This window comes from Camelus dromedarius, chromosome 15 (assembly GCF_036321535.1).
Source record: "Camelus dromedarius isolate mCamDro1 chromosome 15, mCamDro1.pat, whole genome shotgun sequence".
Lineage (NCBI taxonomy): Eukaryota > Metazoa > Chordata > Mammalia > Artiodactyla > Camelidae > Camelus > Camelus dromedarius.
In genome coordinates this window covers 21,550,114-21,567,505 of record NC_087450.1, presented here as the reverse complement: position 1 = coordinate 21,567,505, position 17,392 = coordinate 21,550,114, and the positions used below count along the sequence as shown (strand labels likewise).

Here is a 17,392-nt window from a genome sequence, read left to right as displayed (position 1 = left end):
AGTTACGGACATCAGCTCCGAGAGCCTCAGACAGAACACAGGGCATTTCGGAAAGGGACACACACGTGCTGATGGGCTTTGGAAAGTGTAAGAGCGATGGCAGGAAGGACTTGGGGTGTTCCTTTCGCTGGTCTTCTCTTATTCTGCCCCCGAGAGGAAGGAACGCCCCAGGCGTGCGTTTCAGTTTCGGGATGCCTGGACCAGCTGTTTGAGGTCTACTCTTTGTGAAGGAAGAGGGGAATTGAGTGGCAGAAATGAGCATTACTGCAGAATCGTCAGGAGTGTTTCTGATCCTGCAGCTTAACATCTAATCCTTGCATGGACCCACTGTCAGGGCCTCGCACGTGTTACCCCTTTGTGCCAGGAGACAAGGCCGTAAGGCGGGAACTCTTCTCCTCTTGATCTTACCTGCCGGGAAACGGAGGCAGAGAGTGGCTATGTGACCTGACTAGGTCACAGAGCAGTTAGACTGTCTGGCACCTGGAGGCCACACTTACAACCACTCTCCCCTGCCGCCCTCGTGTACTGCACCCCATTTCATCAGTGGAAGAAGCTTGTCAATTAAATGCTAAAGGCTGAGATGTACTGTCCTTTGACTACCAAAACCACAAGGCCATCTTCTCATCAACGCATAACACAATTTCAGTGTTTCCTTGTTTGTGTTGATCCTCACTGCTCAATTCCCAAGACCATCCTGGGGCCAGTAGCATTCTTTATTTTTATGTGTTAACACTTGCCTAGAAGTACAAGACACGTTCCCTAGGCACAGAAAAATTCTTTGTATAAACACAGCCACAATGGGATTAAGTGCAGGACTATACTTTACTAGCACCACCTATTACTACAGGGAGCTACCCAGCCCAAGCGCTAGGACATAGCGTGAAATCGGACTGTTTCATGCTCCCGCCCCATTGTGTGTAAATTCAGTCACATACAGCGTACTGGGGGGTGTAAAGACGGAACACAGTGTTGCTAATTTACGGCTTTTATTTTATGGAAATTAATTTTTTCCCAAACACTAGAGATAGTGACTAATATTCACTCTTCTAATAACTATTTATTGGTCCTAACTTTATATATAGAACCATCCTAGATGAGGCAGGAATATGATGATGCATAGATGTGGGTCCCTTCCTTTGAGGGGTCATAGACTAATGGGGGAGTTGATGGAGAATGAAGGCCCACTAAACAAAAAGAATGGAAAGATGCAAGAAACTAAATATAACAAACTACTACATCTGAACGCCTTAGACACAATTTCTCCGATTTTGAAAGGGAGGGAAAGAGAGAAAGAAGAACTAACATTTATATGAAACTACTTTGTTCCCAATGCTTTTTTTTTTGGTATATATATATATATACACACATGTATCTATACACATCTATATATGTGTGTGTATATATATATGTATTTATTGAAGTATAGTCAGTTTATAGTGTCGTGTTAATTTTTGGTGTATAGCACAATGCTTTAGTCATACATGAACGTACATATATTCATTTTCATAAGTTACTACAAGATATTGAATATAATACCCTGTGCTGTACAGTATGAACTTGTTGTTTATCTATTTTATATATAGTAATTAGTATCTGCAAATCTTGAACTCCCAATTTATCCCTTCCACATGCTTCCCTGCCCTGCCCCTGGCTGGTGCTTTTTCATGTGTCTTTCATGCAGTAACCACAACAGTCTTACAAGGCAGACGTGATTATCCCCTTATTTTACAGATGAAGAAGCCAACTGACCCAAAAGAATACATGACCTGCCAAAGGGTGAACAGTTCCATCTTCCCATGACTCTCACCATAGTTTGCCTAAGCATTTGTTGATTGATTAGATTTTTGGAACCAAGCTTTAGGCTAAAGCAGTCAGGGAGGCTTCCTGGAGGAGGTAGACTTGAGCTGATTGAAAGAGAGAACATATGAGCAAGGAGAAGTAATTCCTGGTAGGAATCAGCATGAATAAAGTGATGGAGAGAAGACTGTACACATGCTGAGCTGGAGAAGACCTCCTAGAAATAGAACAGTTATGTAGGGGGAGAGGCCATATGAGAAGGAGATGTGAGGCTAAGGTTGCATCAGTGAAAGCTAATTATGGTAAAGGGAACCACAGCACACCCCAAATCACCAATCTTTCAATCGTATTTCTACCTTTAGTCTAGACTGTGGCACCAGCAACATTTCAACTTCACATTGGATTTATTAAAACAATTTTTATACCAAGATAATAGATTACATAAGGAAATCAGATCTTCTCCTCCCTATTATCATTCACTGAATTGCTCTTTGGAGTAAATAAACTGTAAATCCCAGTGCTGGCCTTACCCTCTTACTATCCCCGTTATCACTCGCCTTGCCTGCATAGGTCAAATGAAGAAATCCTTGTGGATCCGTTGCCTTCTGCTGGGGTTTCCAAGGGGGCTGGCGATGGAGAGCAGCAACTGCACAGTCTTCTCTCTGAGACACGCATAAGTTTCTAAAAATCCCCTTTGCCTGACTTTATAATGTCACATTCTAAAATATTCAGGTTGCTTTTGTTGTTCTCGCCATAAAAAATTAATGATCATGAAAGTATTATCATGTTTATTTTAAAGCCACCATTTTCTACATTTTAATTAAAAGTTGTAATTCACCATCTTTTGACCAAGTTATCTTAAATCTTCATCTTATTGGTAATGGGTATTGGGCTGGATTCAGAGAGAAATACAAGCGTTACTTAATGCAAACAGTAAAATCTCGGCATTTCTAGAGATATGGTTCTGTTCATTTCATGTGCTGTGCGCTAACTCTGCCTTTTTAATTAGAAATATCCTCCTGCTTATGCAAGAATCCTGGGAAAGGGGCATTGTCTTATTCATTATGTATTCCACGAGAATCGCAAGTGGACAAAACCAGGCATAATACGATGACTGTTGTGTTATTAAAGCACTTTAATAAGGTTACTCCCTCAGTAGCGTGAGCTTCTCAAATACCCATTTCTTTTTCAAGAGGTGAGCTGCATGGGGCAAAATGCCGGGTCTCCTCTGGGTGTGTGTGAGGCCCCTTTTTGTGTGTACTTTACAGATCTCCGTAGGTGTCCTACCAGGACTAGTTCCTCCGCCTTTGTAGTCGCCTGTCCTACCTTAGGGAGTGATGTCCTAGAAAGTATTGGATTTTCTATTTTAGTCCTATGGCGTATAAGAGGAGATAGTTTAAAATGACATCTGGGGGAAAGGTCTGTAAACAAAGACTCACGACATTTGGGGCATTCCTGTGCCATGCTGTTATGTCTACCCCTCTCTCCTTCACCCCCACCGACTGAAAAACGTATCGATGAAGAATTCTACCTCTAGTGATTTTCATTAAAAAGAAAATCTTTACTAGTCCTAAAAATGACTTTTAGGAAAGAAAATGGAAGTGATGAGGAAGGGTGGGAGGCAGGGAGGAAGGCGGAGAAGAAAGGACAGGTGGATGAAAGGCAGAGAGAGAGAGGAAGGGAGGAAAGAAGGAGAAAAGGAAAATTTTTTTAAAAAAGGGGGCCCACCCAATTGCAGCAGAGCAGAGACTTATCTATATGCATTACTTTGATTTCAAATTATTTTTAGCATGGCTTTTATTGTACTCATTGTTACATACATAAATCTTTAAAGTAATACGTTTTGTAAGAAATGGTCATAAAAATTTACAGCCAGTAACTTTTCCCCTGTCCCTTACAATGATATTCTACTAAAACCATTAAATGGTTCTCATTAATGCCCTTTAAATGATTGTGTAATGACCCACAATCGCTTGTAAGTGAACAACCATTAAAGAATTACCAGTTCTTAGCATGCTTTTAAGTACAGCTTAAATACATGGGAGGTAACATATAATATATTAGAAAAAGTATTAAATTGGAAATAGTAAAAACATGATCATCACAAAAGAATGGGTAGGTGTGCAACTCTACCCTGCAATGACCACGCTTCCCACTGCACACATCATTAGAGCAGATTTTACCGCGTTGGTCCTTTTTTCTGTATTGAATCTTTTCCTTTTTTCTGGGATTAAAAATAATAATAATAATAAAACCTTGCCACCCCAGGAGAGAGAGTGCATATAAAAGCAAATGGGGAAAAGAATTAAACCCGTGTATAACAGACAGCCACCTATCTAAACAGAAAGAGAACAGTCCGCCCCCAGGTATTTTCTGCACGAGGGCAAATACTCGTTTTTTTCCTGGCCATACAGATCTGCGGTCTGAGATCGTCTAAGCACTCAGATTATTGCATTTTTTACACTTCAAAGTATTCTGCATCATGGGAATATGGTCAAAGACAGTAAAAATTAATAACTCTTACGAAGGCGTGAGGTCAGAGTAATCCCCTGCTGCTCCAGGCGTGTTTGGTCGTCCGCTTACCCACCCAGGTGGAGCTGGGCAGTTGATTTACCCCAACCTACGGAAGTCAGATAAGAAGTTTGGTGGCATTTGTTTTTGAAGGCCTTTCACTCCTGACAGTTCTTGTTTGTACTCAAGTGCTGTGGCAATAGAACCAGGGCCCCAGGAACCTGCTCACCGGATAGAGTAAGGTACAGGGGGAGCCCAGTGCCAAGTTCCACACACGACAAGGGAACATCAGGTTGATTAATTGCCGCTTGCATCTGCTTGCCTTGAAAGCATTTAACCGGAGGGGAGATTGGGGGGGGATCAGGGGCAGGAGTTTGAGGCCGGAAAGCACAGCTACATATTTTTCTGGTGTCATTTTAGCAACTCAAGGCTAACACTGAATCCCCCAACTGGCATCTTCTTGGCCTCCCAGGATGAGTGACATACCTGTTCTTTCCTCCAACAAGCTCTGCTTATCCGCACACGTGTAACCATGGTTTCTTAGTTGCCTCCTTTTGGGGCACTGAGCCAGTGGCAGAGAGGAGATTCCTACTTGTACAAATGCTGAAATTAGACTCACAAAGGTGATCAGACTTGTTTCTGTAAGTCCTGAAAGTCTCAGCTTAGCACTTACTCCCTCTGGGGTACCCTCCCCAACCCCACACAGCTGTTCCCGTAATGCTTGTCAAATGCAGGTGTAACCACATATGATCTGGGAGGGTGGGAGCCACATCGGTCCCGCTCACGGCCCCATCCCTCGTCCCTCACACAGTGCCCGACAACACTGGGCTCTTAAATAAATATCAAGTTATTAAACTTACCCAGAAATTTGCAAACTAAGGTCAGTTGGTCAACTCAAGCTGGATAATTTAAAATGGATTGCTATTCAAAAACAACACAAAGTTGGACATTGACAAAATTGTCACTAGAAAGTAGAAACCTGAGCCTGTCAAGAGTGAAATACATCTCGGGCTATCCCGGTTCCTTGTTTTCTGTACCCATTCCCCTCTTGCATCTTGGTCCCTCTCGGCCTCCATCCTCTTTCCAGCCACTGTGCTTCTTTTATTCTTGTCTCTTCCATTCCTCTTCATTGACACAAAGCCTCAGACCCTCTCAAAGCTGTTCTTCAGAAATCCCCAGTCCGTGACTGTCTTTGCATTTGGAAACTTTGTTATACCCTGAAAAGAGGGAGCTTTTCTCTCCTGTGACTGCAGTTCTGGGAGTTGGTGGGTCTGTGGGCATCACCTCTTGCATCTCCTGGAATCCTGACAGTGAGGGAGGAGAGAGTGGAGGGAGGACAAAGGGCCTGGGTCAACCTGAAGACTGACCTCCAGAGAGCCTTTCCCTGAACTGACTTGTAAAATAAATCAAGCCTAGAAACAAAGATGAAAACAGAACACAAAAACAAACCCTTTATTCTCCTGATGTTTTCTTAGCTTCATGTCAGTTGATATTCTCTTTACAAGTCAGGGACCTTTCCCATCTCTGATTGTGGGAACACATCCAACTTCTAAGCCTCTTCCCAGTGTGCCTGGCAGTAGCTGCCACACTGTGTGTTATTTAAGAAGCTCCATTTGGCTCCCTGCTCTACAGAGGAGAGGAACATATGGCCTTGACTGTTAAAAATATTCATGAGTCATGTTGCCCAGTACTGAAGTACAGCCACCTCAAGGGCAATTTTCCAACAGCTCATATTGGTTTATATAACATGGAATGAAGACCAGATGAAGTTCCAGGAGGTACTCAGAGGAGACAGAATGCAGTGACGCAAGTTCAAATTTGGTCAGTATGCTGGGTTGTGTGTCCCTTCTGGAAGAAGGCATGGAATGTTGGTAGAATATCAAAGTGAGGGACCCCACTCTCTGGTTCCATTTATAGACCCAGTGTTCTGTGAAAACCTTCTGGAGAAAGAACTTGAGTGGACTTGAAAGTGAAGGTTACTGCATTCATTCAGTCCCCAGTGACTTTTCTCCTCTCTCCATGACTACCAAGATGTCACCATGCCTCGTGGCGTTTGCTTGGCCCAGAGTGCCACCTGCTCTAACCCCCATGCTCCTAGCAGAAGACTATTCCAGGGAGAAGTGTTCGTGGTTTTTTTTTTAAATGGTTATGGCTTTTAGGGAACTTCTGAAAAACTTCAGATTGTAGATCATTATTACTGTTTTGGTGGTTGTCTTTATTTTAACATTTTTGAAAGTTTCTACAGAAGTGGTCCTGAGTGTGTTTGGCTTCCTGGGGACATTTTATGGGCTTTGTCAAATGCCAGTATTAAATAAGCACAGTTAAAGCAACCGGGGCTGTAGGATGAAATGGCTTAGCTCTCAGATGGTCTAAGAGTAGACAGGCAGGGCGTCTAGAATAGTTTCGTGATTTAGAATACAATGTACTATTTGCCCCTTATCCTTCTTTCTATCGTAAACTAATCATTAGAGGGCTCTCTCTGAAGTGCTTCTTTTCTCACTGTATCCTGTTTCAACCTGCCCCGTGCGGGCGACTGCACCTGACTGTAATTTGGGGAACACAAATTGCAGTGGTTCAGCACTTTGTGCCTCCTCTAATAAGTTAATGTCACTCCCATCTTCTGACACAATTCAATTCAGAAGGGCTGCACTGTATCATTAATGCATTAAAAAATGTTGTGTTTTTGGACTGAATACCTGGAATTAGTTGGGAGACTGATGATCCAAAACAGACTTTTTACAGTGCTTGGGAGCCCCGAGGAAGCAATTCTCATTTAAGCATCTGCGTTATCAGAGCAGCCCCAGTACTTCAAAGGTCTGTGCAGGATGCTCAAAATAGGCACCTTGCCAAACAGAAATTGAAACACATATACGTCCTACACTATTTGCCTTACAGAAATTAATTTTCATCCAGCAGCACCCAGGATTATTTAATATTTATCTTTAGCTGCAGGAAGATGAATCTATTATTTTATGAGTTGATTTTGTTATTTTACCTGAGTGTTTCAGTCAGTCTTTCCAGTAGGAGACACATGATTTTCACTATTCCTGCCTGTCACACTCTTGTTGTTGTTGTTATTATTATTATTGTTATTATTAAGTGTCTGGAAACAATGGGGAGATTCATTTTTCATCACTTGATTCTCCCAGTTGGTCCCCTGGAAGAAATGATCAGGTCCTTTCAGCGATTTGAGCAAATATTAAGGTCTAGGATCATATCAGTTGAGTGGACTCAGTGGTGGTGGTAAGTATTGAAACCGTTTGCGATTACAAATAAAGAAACTGACTTCTGGAGTCCATCTCCACCTTTGTGACCTGGGAGAGATTCCTTCACTTTTTCAGAGCCTCCTCATCATAATCTGTACCTAAGCAGTTTAGAGTCAGTCCCCACAGAACTCTTTCCCCTGGCGATTTGTCATTCTGAAAGGCCAACAAGATCCTACAGTTCCTCCTTCTGTTGCTAAGATTCCAAAGGATTGTGTGCGATGTTGATTGTTTGCACCCGTGAAATTAAAGCACCAAGAAAGGAATATGCCACTGTGTTGAATAACGAATTGACTGATGGAGTATCAGGGGGACTTGAGTGTATAAAAAGCCACAATATTGCAAAGTACCTTGTAGATGGGAACTGTTAAATATCAATGGAGCATTGCTGTGTCTGCACCGTCAGCACTTCCCTGTGACCACACTGAGAGAGATGCTAAAATGTCATTTCATGGACCACATTATGTGCTGCTTACAATGAATATTCTGGCCATGGTTTATTACACTTTTGATAAATTGTAACTTCTTGGACCCGAATTTGGTTAGCTTATCTCTAGTGCCATTTAAATATCTTAAAAGACTGAATTTGCCCCAAAGATTTAATCATCATTCAGCATTGGTCTGTAACCATGTGGTACTAATTTAAATTACTGTAGCAATGGACAAGTCTCTATCCAGAAATTAATAAATGCAATTTATAAGGAATGTTAAGTAACAACCAACAATTTAATGCTTTGTGAGTTTCAGCCAAACTGATTAAATAATTAAAACAGATTTCTAGGGATAGGGGAAGAGATTTTACCATAAAAGAGATAAACAGTTTGGGAATTGTATGCATTCTTTTAGACATTTAAGATAATTAAATCCAAAACCTATGTTAAAATAACACTAAAGGTCTGGTTTAGATCAGTAGTGGGAATTGCTGAGTTAAGAGTTGAACGTCATCCTCAGTGTCTGCTCCATTGTTTTAAATAAGGCATTGGGGGATGCTTTGAGTGCTGGGTCAGTTTATAGAGCCTGCTGTTGGTGGGACAGTATTGGTCTCAAGCATAAATAAATATATTCAGAGGAATTTGCTTCTTGCCATGATGTTTCTAGGTTTTTACTAAGCGAAACTGGATGTTTAGATTCCTCAGAGCTCTTGTAGAAACCCAAAACTTCCTTGTATATGGTTTTCAAATTCTTATTTCTTAAGAAAGGTAAAGGAATTTAGAGATCATACTGGTTTGCTTTAATGTGTAATAAGTGCAATGCATACATTTATAGGCTCATGATAATAACCCATTTTTGCGACAAACTTTTGAGCTCTTGTGTATATACAATACACGGATGTCTTTGTGATACAAAGATAAATAAGGCATGGAAACACTCTCTTTTCTGATGAATAATAATTTTGTAGGCAGCAAAAGCAGACAAGTAGCCCCCTTGATAGAAATGACCATGGGTTGCAATAGAACATATTCCTTTTAAGAATAAGTTTTTAAAAATAATTTGCACAAATGGCTCAAAGGTGTCCGTCAGTCATCCTTTACATTGCATCTGCGCCCCACCCAGCCCTGGTAGAGAAAGACTAGCAACTAGTGTGAGGGCTCCTACCTTAACTGTGCCGAAGCTGGATGGTTGTATCTACAGGATGGAGTGGAAATGTGGAAATTGTTGGAAAACCATCTTTTGGTTGGGGGGGGGGGGTACATGGTTAGTGAGTGCTAGCTGGTTGAATGTCCACTGACCTGACCAGCTGTTTGAGGGTAATGTAGATGCAAACTGAATGTTCTGCTGCACAATGGTTTGGAATTCATTATTTTCCAAGCTGAACTTATCATACTTTCCTCAAAATGTACTTTTTTTTACATGGTAACCAATTATCCTGGTTGGCCTGGCACTGAGGGGTTTCCTAGGATGTAGATCTTTTCATGCTAAAGCTGGGAAAGTCCTGGGCCAACCGGAAGAGTTGATCATCCTACATGTTAACTTCTCCTCTTGTCTTCTCCATCTGATTAGTCATACTTTCACATATCCAATTAGTCTGGACTTTTCCACATCCAAGTTTTCATTGAGTTTTATCAAATGTTTTATTATCCTCTTCTCCAGACTCTCAGTTGTTGCCTTGGCTCAAGCAGTATCAAGCTTTTGCCCAAACTATTAAAGCAGCTGCTAAACGGAAAGTGCTCTCTCTAGACTTGCTCTTGCCCCAGGATCCCTGACCCAGCTTCCAGTGATATTTAAAATGCCTATTCACTTTGTAAAGCCTTCAGTGTTACTTATTACACAAAACCCCAACTTATATGCATGGGGAGAAGAAGGCCCTCCACCATCGGGTCCCTGTCAAAATCCCCAGGTTCGCCTCCAACCGTACTCCTTCTGGAACCCGATTCTCTCGCCGTTTGAATCCCCTTGGCATTTCACGGGGGCAGAATTCACACGTGTACTGTACACCTTTGGTTATGATAGTTCCTATTTTTGGAATGCCCTTCCCAGCCTCTTTTTCATCTGGCAAGCAACTAATTACTTTTCAAGACCCAGTTCAAACATCACTTTCTTGTATGAAATCCTTCTTGCCCACAAGTAAACCTGACTGCTGCTAATCTGGGGCTAGACAGTGCCTTGTGCACTCAGCATGCATCTACAGACACATGTTACAGTTACTTATTTAGCTGTCAGGCTGCTGTGCTAGAGTATGTAGTCTTCTCGTAAGGGGAAACTGATTTATGAATGTTTATTTCCAGATTTGGGTATGAGCTATGACACATAGCAGACAGTGAAATGTTGATGGAGTGAAAGAGGAATCTGTCTCCCTGCATCGTGGGAACTATTCTGCGGCCGCAGGGCAGTGTGGATGGTGAGTCTCTAAGCACTTTGATAATGCCCTTCTCATATTGCCTGGTTGAAACTTGAAGTAGTTATTGACCTGTCCATCATTTTACTATTATGTCATCTATTTCCTCGTAGAGTAGCTTCCAGGAGAAAATTTTCTGTCCACATATTAGGATAGGTGCAATTTTATATCATCTTTTTTTTTCTTATGCTGTATTAGTCTTAATTCAAATCTAACCCTGCTAACTGTCTATCCAACATCCCAACATCCATTTCTCTGCCTCACCCATTCCTTTATCCTTCCAAACAGAACCCTGTCTATTCCAGGGTCACTCCTTCATGACAGGACTGTGTACTTTTGAAAATGTTGTTTCTCTTCCCTAGGGAGTGGTCCCTGATTAGCCTAAGGCAGTCATGGTGGCCCCATTCCTCAAAGCTTCTTAAAGATGGCTTGAACTTCTGGCTTGTGACACAATTCTGGCCAATGAGATGTCAGACAAGTCTGTTGGGGGTTTTTTGGAAAGGTTCCTTCTCACAGCAAAGGTATCTGGGAGGAACCGGTCTCATTCTCTGGTTGTTCTGTCTGTAAGTGACACCTAAACTACTGTGGCCATCTTGGGACACTGAGAGGCCAGTTTTTGGATGAAGCCAACACTGAGACCAGCAGAGCAGAAAAATAGAAGGACCCCAATCTTTGATGTCATTATGGAGTCTCTGATCCTGCCCCAGTTAGAGCCCTCAATCTCCTTCTTCTAGACTTGTAATTATGTTCCATGTGGCTGAAAGTCTTGTAACTGATGCAGACAAGTTTAGCATTGTAATCTGAGAGGGCCAGGACCATTTGTTTAAAACATACCACATGGTACTTCAAAGGTAAGGATAAAAATGCCTCAAGTGTATTTGGAATAAAGGCAGACACCCAAATGACCATCTGAGAAGATTCAAATTCCACCATTTGTGGAACTGTGTTGAATGAATCAATCAATGAATGAAGATTCTGTTGGAGGAATGGCACTAAGTGCTTGTCAGGAGCACAAACTAAGCAGCCACAGCCTTTCTCTGTATGAGTTAATGGTCTCATCAGTGAGCTGGGCAGCGACCTAAACTACTATCCAGGAAAGAAGAAACTACTGGATTTTACAATAGTGATAAAGAGCTAACGTTTACTGAGCAGTTACTATGCACCTGGTACTATTCTAAGTCCTTCCCACGGGTTTTTATTTGCATCAACTATATCTTCTCTCTCAAACATTTTCCTCACAGACCACTTCAAAGCCTAAAGATGCTTATATTCACACATATGTTTTGCCCCTTCTAAAAGGAGAGAGAGAGAAAGAAATGAAACCACGATCTTTCCTGACTTTGCTTTTCTGTCAAGATACCACCTTATTTACCTTTTTGAACTTCACTAATTTTTTTTCATGAATAAACTTTATTTTTAAATTCACACACCCAAAAAATTGAGTGGAAAGTCCAGAGTTCCCTTGTGCCCCCTGTCCTCACACACACACAACCTTCCCCACCATCGATATCCGCCACCAAATTTGTTACAATCGACAAACCTACATGGACGCAGCATCATCACCCAAAGCCCGCGCTCGTGTTAGGGCTCACTCTTGGTGGTGTACACTCTGCAGGTTTTGACAAACGCAGAATGACATGCACCCACCATGTAGATGGGATAGCTTCACTGCCCGAAAGATCTCCTGTGCCTGGTCTATGCATCCCTCCCTCCCCCTTCACCAAGATTTTTGGAAAAAGTAAATAAATCAGACCTCCTTCTACGAGCCTTTATTGCTTACATCATATTCATCCTTTGACCTACTGCACTTATTTTCATTCCCCTCATTTTTCTGAAACTGCCGTGAAAATTGTCACCATGGACCATGATACTGGCAATTCAGTGGCTGGGTCCCTGCCAGTTACTTCTGTTATCCTCCCCTCCATTGCAGCATCATTTGTCCAGTTTATCCAAAGCCAGAAGCCTCGGGCCCATGCTCAGCTCTCACCTGTCTCTCCCACGGTTTAGTTCTGTCTTCAGAATTTCTACTGCGTGAACTTCTCCTGAGGGAAACATAGCTTTCCTCACCCTCCCGCAGGCTTCCATCGTCTCTCCTGGAGACCTCTGGAAAACCTCCCAGCCTACTCTCATGCCAACCCAAACCCTATAGTGGTGTCAGAGTAACTTTCAGGACCACCGTTCTTCTCTTGCCACTTCCTGGTTGGAATACTTCAGTAGCATAGGATCTAAATTCCTTAACTAGGCCCTAGAGGTCTTCACGGCCCTACAAAGATGCTACCTCCCTGATGTCACCTGTAGGGGCTTCTTCTCAGTGCTCTCTCTCCTGGCTAGACTGAAGCGGTCTGGGTTCGGGATGTGTGTACTTCCACCGCCCTGTGACTTTGCCTAGTCTGTGCTCTCTGTGTGGGATGCCCTCTCTCCCTTGTCGAGGTCGTGAACTTCTACTAACACCGAGGAACACTGCAAGTGTTCCCTGCTTTCCTGTCAATCTTTTCATAGCACTTCTAACGTATCTCCCTCATCAAAGCTATTGTGCTGTGCTGTTACATGTGTTTGTCTGTGTGCCTGACCCCTTCTCTTAAATGTGAGCTTTTGAGACAAGGCATTCTGTGTCATTCATCTCAATATCTCCAGTACCTGGTACAGTGTCTGGTACTTAATGAATGTTTGTTGAATTGAGGCTATTGTGGTGGTGTGAACAGAGTGCGATGGGAGCTCTGAGAGGGAGCAGTTGGCAGGGGAGTTTTATTCATTCATTCATTCGTTCGTTTTTTGTTTTTTTTGGTTTTTTTTTGACAGATAGGTACAGAATACTTACTATTAGCCAGAAACTCTTCAAGGCACTGGATATAACAATGAACAAACAGAGGACTATCTTACACTCAGGGGATGTAGCTTTCTATTTTAGAGAGAGAAGACAGATACAGTGAGTTTAGCAAAGGGCCAGTACCATGAGTGAATGACAAGGCTGAGACATAGATGTAAGACACAGGGAGTGGTAAGGGCCATTGAGGAGCTGGGCAGCCCGTGACCCACCCAAGGGCGTTTATTTAAATTCACATAAAAACATCAATAACAGCAGCTTTGCACAACCTGGCCCCCTGACAGTATTTTGAGGCCAGAGTTGGCCAGTGAACTGCCCCCTTTTGGTCCTTGTTGCAGGAGCCTGTCTGTTTCACATCCTGGTCCTTAAAACAGCAGGGAGAGGCGGCAGACCCTCGAGCCCTGGCAGAATTTCCTTCTTAGTCTGACTCCAGTCTACCTTGGTAACAGCACCTCACTTTGGCTTATCCTCTTTATCCTGTGCTTGCAGCTTTATGATTTTTTATTTTTTATTTATTTATTAATTTTTTTAGCAGCTGATGCTGTCCTGAGAAAGCGTTCCTTCTGTATTCCTTGGGAAGAATACTCTTGTGCTTGGGAATCGAAGGCCCAGCACTGAGAGCGCAAAGGCGGTAAACGGGCGTAGGCTCTCTCATACCACATTCAGAGGTTTGAGAGAGGAGGAGGAGCTAGATGTGCAGGCAGATCATCACAGTGCTCTGTGCCAGGCAACCATGCACTTTGCCCCTGTGGACAGGGGAAGCCTGGACTGGCCTCTGCAGGCAGATTGCTCTAAGTCAAGTGCTGTATTAAAAGTACTTTATTTTTACCACTTTCCTCCTGCTCGTCCCAAGGGTGCCCCCTGTGCACCCATCATCCTCTGAAGCGTCTTTCCCCATCAGACAAAAATAACCTGCTGGGAAGATCTCACAAAGAGATTTTCTGCTTCTTTTGATGTTACAATCCCCAGCAAGTGACATTCCCCGTGTTTCTGTTACCCTCTTCCTGGAAGGACCTAGGCTCCTGAGTCATAAGATGGCAGCCATCCTCTGCCGCCATTGGCTGCTGGGGAGCAGGCATATCCATCCGGCTGCAAAGGGAAGAAGCATTAGCCGCCTGCTTGAATCGACCATATGTGTGTTGGTTGGGAGTTGTTAGGAGGACCCTTGACAAGAGCCGAGTTGCCCAGCCAGCCTCCCGTTATCAGATGGGCCGGTGCCAATCATCATTGTTCTCACAAGGGGATAGCAGGAGTTGTTCCCCGAGAGAAGAGGGTGGCATCCTGGCAGGGTCATCGTGGTGTTAAGATGCATAGCATTTGTCTGGTTTGCCTAGGACTTCTGGAGGTTTAGTTATGAAACTTGTTAATTGAGCTATAAATATAGCTGCAGCCTTTGCCTTCCAGTAAGGCAGTGTGTTAATTTGGGTTTGGCAGGGGGATGGTGCAAGCTGCCAATGTTATGTTAGGATTAGTAACGTGCAGTACATGTTAACTCCGCTTCCCCATGTGCCGCGCTTTCCTCCTCTGTTATCTTTGTGCGGGAAGAGAAAAGAAGAGAAAGCAAGCTCATCGTTGTGGGCATCTTTAGCTAGGACTATTTATCGACCCTGTAAGTCTCCAAGTGGAGAGAGTTAGAAAGAGAAACGGAGAAAACCACATGCACCACACCAACCACACCAGCAGGTTCAGCCGCAGCCTTCTGCCCTGAGATTAGTGTGAGCATGCTGCCAGCAGCAGGGCATTTGCTCTTGCTTCCTCTCAGGAGCTCCTCCCTATACTTAGGGCATCTCTCTGTACGTTAAGGTGAAAGTGATCGTAATAAATACATGTTCTCCATAATAAAAAAAAAGTGTGTCCCCCCCCTTTTTTTTTTACAGACTAGGAATTACATGTGGAGTGGAGTGGGTTTGTTTGCTTGTACTTCCTCAAATACTTATTAAAGGGTAAACATGTCACTTGCTCATCTCACTGAGAAAAAAAAAGTGACAAATTTAAACTGTACATAAAGCCAGCTGTGGTTGGGAACTCTGTAGTCCTAGAGGAAAGGAAGGGGCGCTGCAGAAGCAGTGACTACCCTGCCTGTTTACGGATGCTTGGTAAGTAGTTGCTGAGTGAGTGAACGGGTGAAATGAATGAACAAATGAGTGGGTCTCACGTAAGTGGAGTTTTGAAAGAGCAGTCTTCACAGAGTATGCAGTTGGCCATCCCTGCTTTCTTTTCTTAAAACGTATCAGTGACCTGGATATAGGTTGGCAAAAATGTGGAATTCTGTTTGTTGACAATGTGGTAGAGGAAAGAACCCATTTCCAACTAAATGGTATCAAACATTTCTTCTTATTTTTTGTAAATGCACCTGGCATGAGTAGAAATGTGAAAGAATGTAGAAGTCTAACATCCCATGTGGGTCTCTCTGGAGACAGCACCGATTACATTTCCCTGGTTATGAAATGTTAGCGAGATCAGCTCCAACTCAATATTCTTTGTTTTTTCATTCTGCTTTCCCCTTCGTGGACATGTCTCTAGCCTCAGAGAAGTAGACATTTCTACTCTTTTTTGTTTTGTTTTGTTTAATTAGAGCCCTGTGTCTTTCTTCCTTCTTGGGCTGAACTCTAGAAATGAAGATGTTATATCATGGATGCAGAAATGTGCTCAACTCTAAAGAAGATTGTATTATTATTCTTATTTTTTTAACAATGAAACTGCAGCCTTCCTGAACTATGCCAGCTGTTAATTGTATTTTCCTGAAGTCCTTTTGATATTCATTTGAAATGCATTTTATAACTCATCTGGTAACCTTGCTGCTAACCAACAATTAGAGTCTGACATCTGAATACAAAGAATTTGGGACAAGCCACAGTTGTACATGAAACTTTTAAAGCAATGTCTCCTTTAATATATTCTTTACTGAAAAACACTGTAAAGAAATGATTATAGCCTCACTAAATTCTGACATGCTGAAAAAATGGCTGTTCAATGAAAATTTGTAGTAACTTGGTGATTGGGAAATTGAGAGAACAGTAATAATAATAATAAAAGGTGCAGGCCATGCCAGGCAGTCCACTTTTTGTTCGCTCCATCCCATTCACAGACTTGACACAGCCTGGACCAATATGAATTCCAACTGTGGGAGGTGGACAGAGAGTGGGTGCTATTCACAGTGTGGTTACTTTGGAGACTGAAGAATCTGGAATCAAATTGATAGGATTATTAGAGTCTGAAGCCGGGCTGCTCTGGGCAGTTGTGGGTTTTTGTACTTAGGCACCAGGCCGAGTAAGCAAGTGTGGGCTGGAATCTCGCCCTGCTACTGCTTGCCAAGCTGTGTGCCCCAGCTTGGGGCTGCATCATCTGGGAGGAAGAGGCCTTTCTGCGATTCATCTGCCGGGGGAGTGCCTTTTTGTAACTCACACAGAGATGCACTGCGTGCTAGAGGTGGCCCTGGCTGGAAATAAATGCTGAATGTGTCCCCGTCCTTCCCATCACTGTTACGTGTCTGAAACTCTCCTGCCCACCCCCCATCTCCGTTGGTGGGAGAAGGAGTGAATTATCTGGTGGGGGGATCCAGAAGGAGAAACCAAGCCTGGGTAGCTCTGCCTCTTCTGCTGTCTTTTGGGGAACTGACCAGCCGCCAGGGAGCACACGTGGTGCACCTGGGGATGGAGGCGAGGAGGAGAGGCAAGAGAGGACGGGCCCAGTCCAGCATCTCTAAATCTAGGAAGCTGACTTGCCCGTCTTTCCCAGCCTTGCTTTATTCAGTAAGAAAGGTTATAATTGGCTCCCCACTCTCACCCCCTTAAGCTCACTCTTCTGTCTCGTTTTCCAGTTAATTCAGAATTCAGAAAGAAGGGTGCTGTTTATTGGGCTCCCACCAGGGTCTTAGAGACCAGACAGTTCCCCATTTCCCCTCACACCCACACACATAACAGAGTTGTTCTTTCCAGCAAAGCCATGAACTGGTGGGCCATTGGCCAGATCCAGCCCACATCATGGTTTTTTTTTGGCCTTCACAGGTTCCTTTGAAAATAATTGCACCAACATTGAAAAGGGGGAGATTGCATGTACACATCAAGATTTCTGGCCCTTCTTAAACAATCAGATTGGAAAGCCTGGCCACGTTGGGTCTGCCTCCCCACATGGCAACGATCAGCTCGAGCTGTACTCCCT

General features: G+C 43.2%; 1 long non-coding RNA gene across 1 annotated transcript in view; it reads left to right on the top strand.

The window, feature by feature from the left end:
* LOC116157489 (uncharacterized) overlaps positions 1–17,392 on the top strand; it is a 94,507-nt gene that overhangs the window by 21,758 nt on the left and 55,357 nt on the right. Inside the window, exon 2 of the long non-coding RNA XR_004141591.2 lies at positions 10,298–10,410. This is a non-coding gene — a long non-coding RNA (uncharacterized LOC116157489). The remainder of the gene's footprint in view (positions 1–10,297; positions 10,411–17,392) is intronic.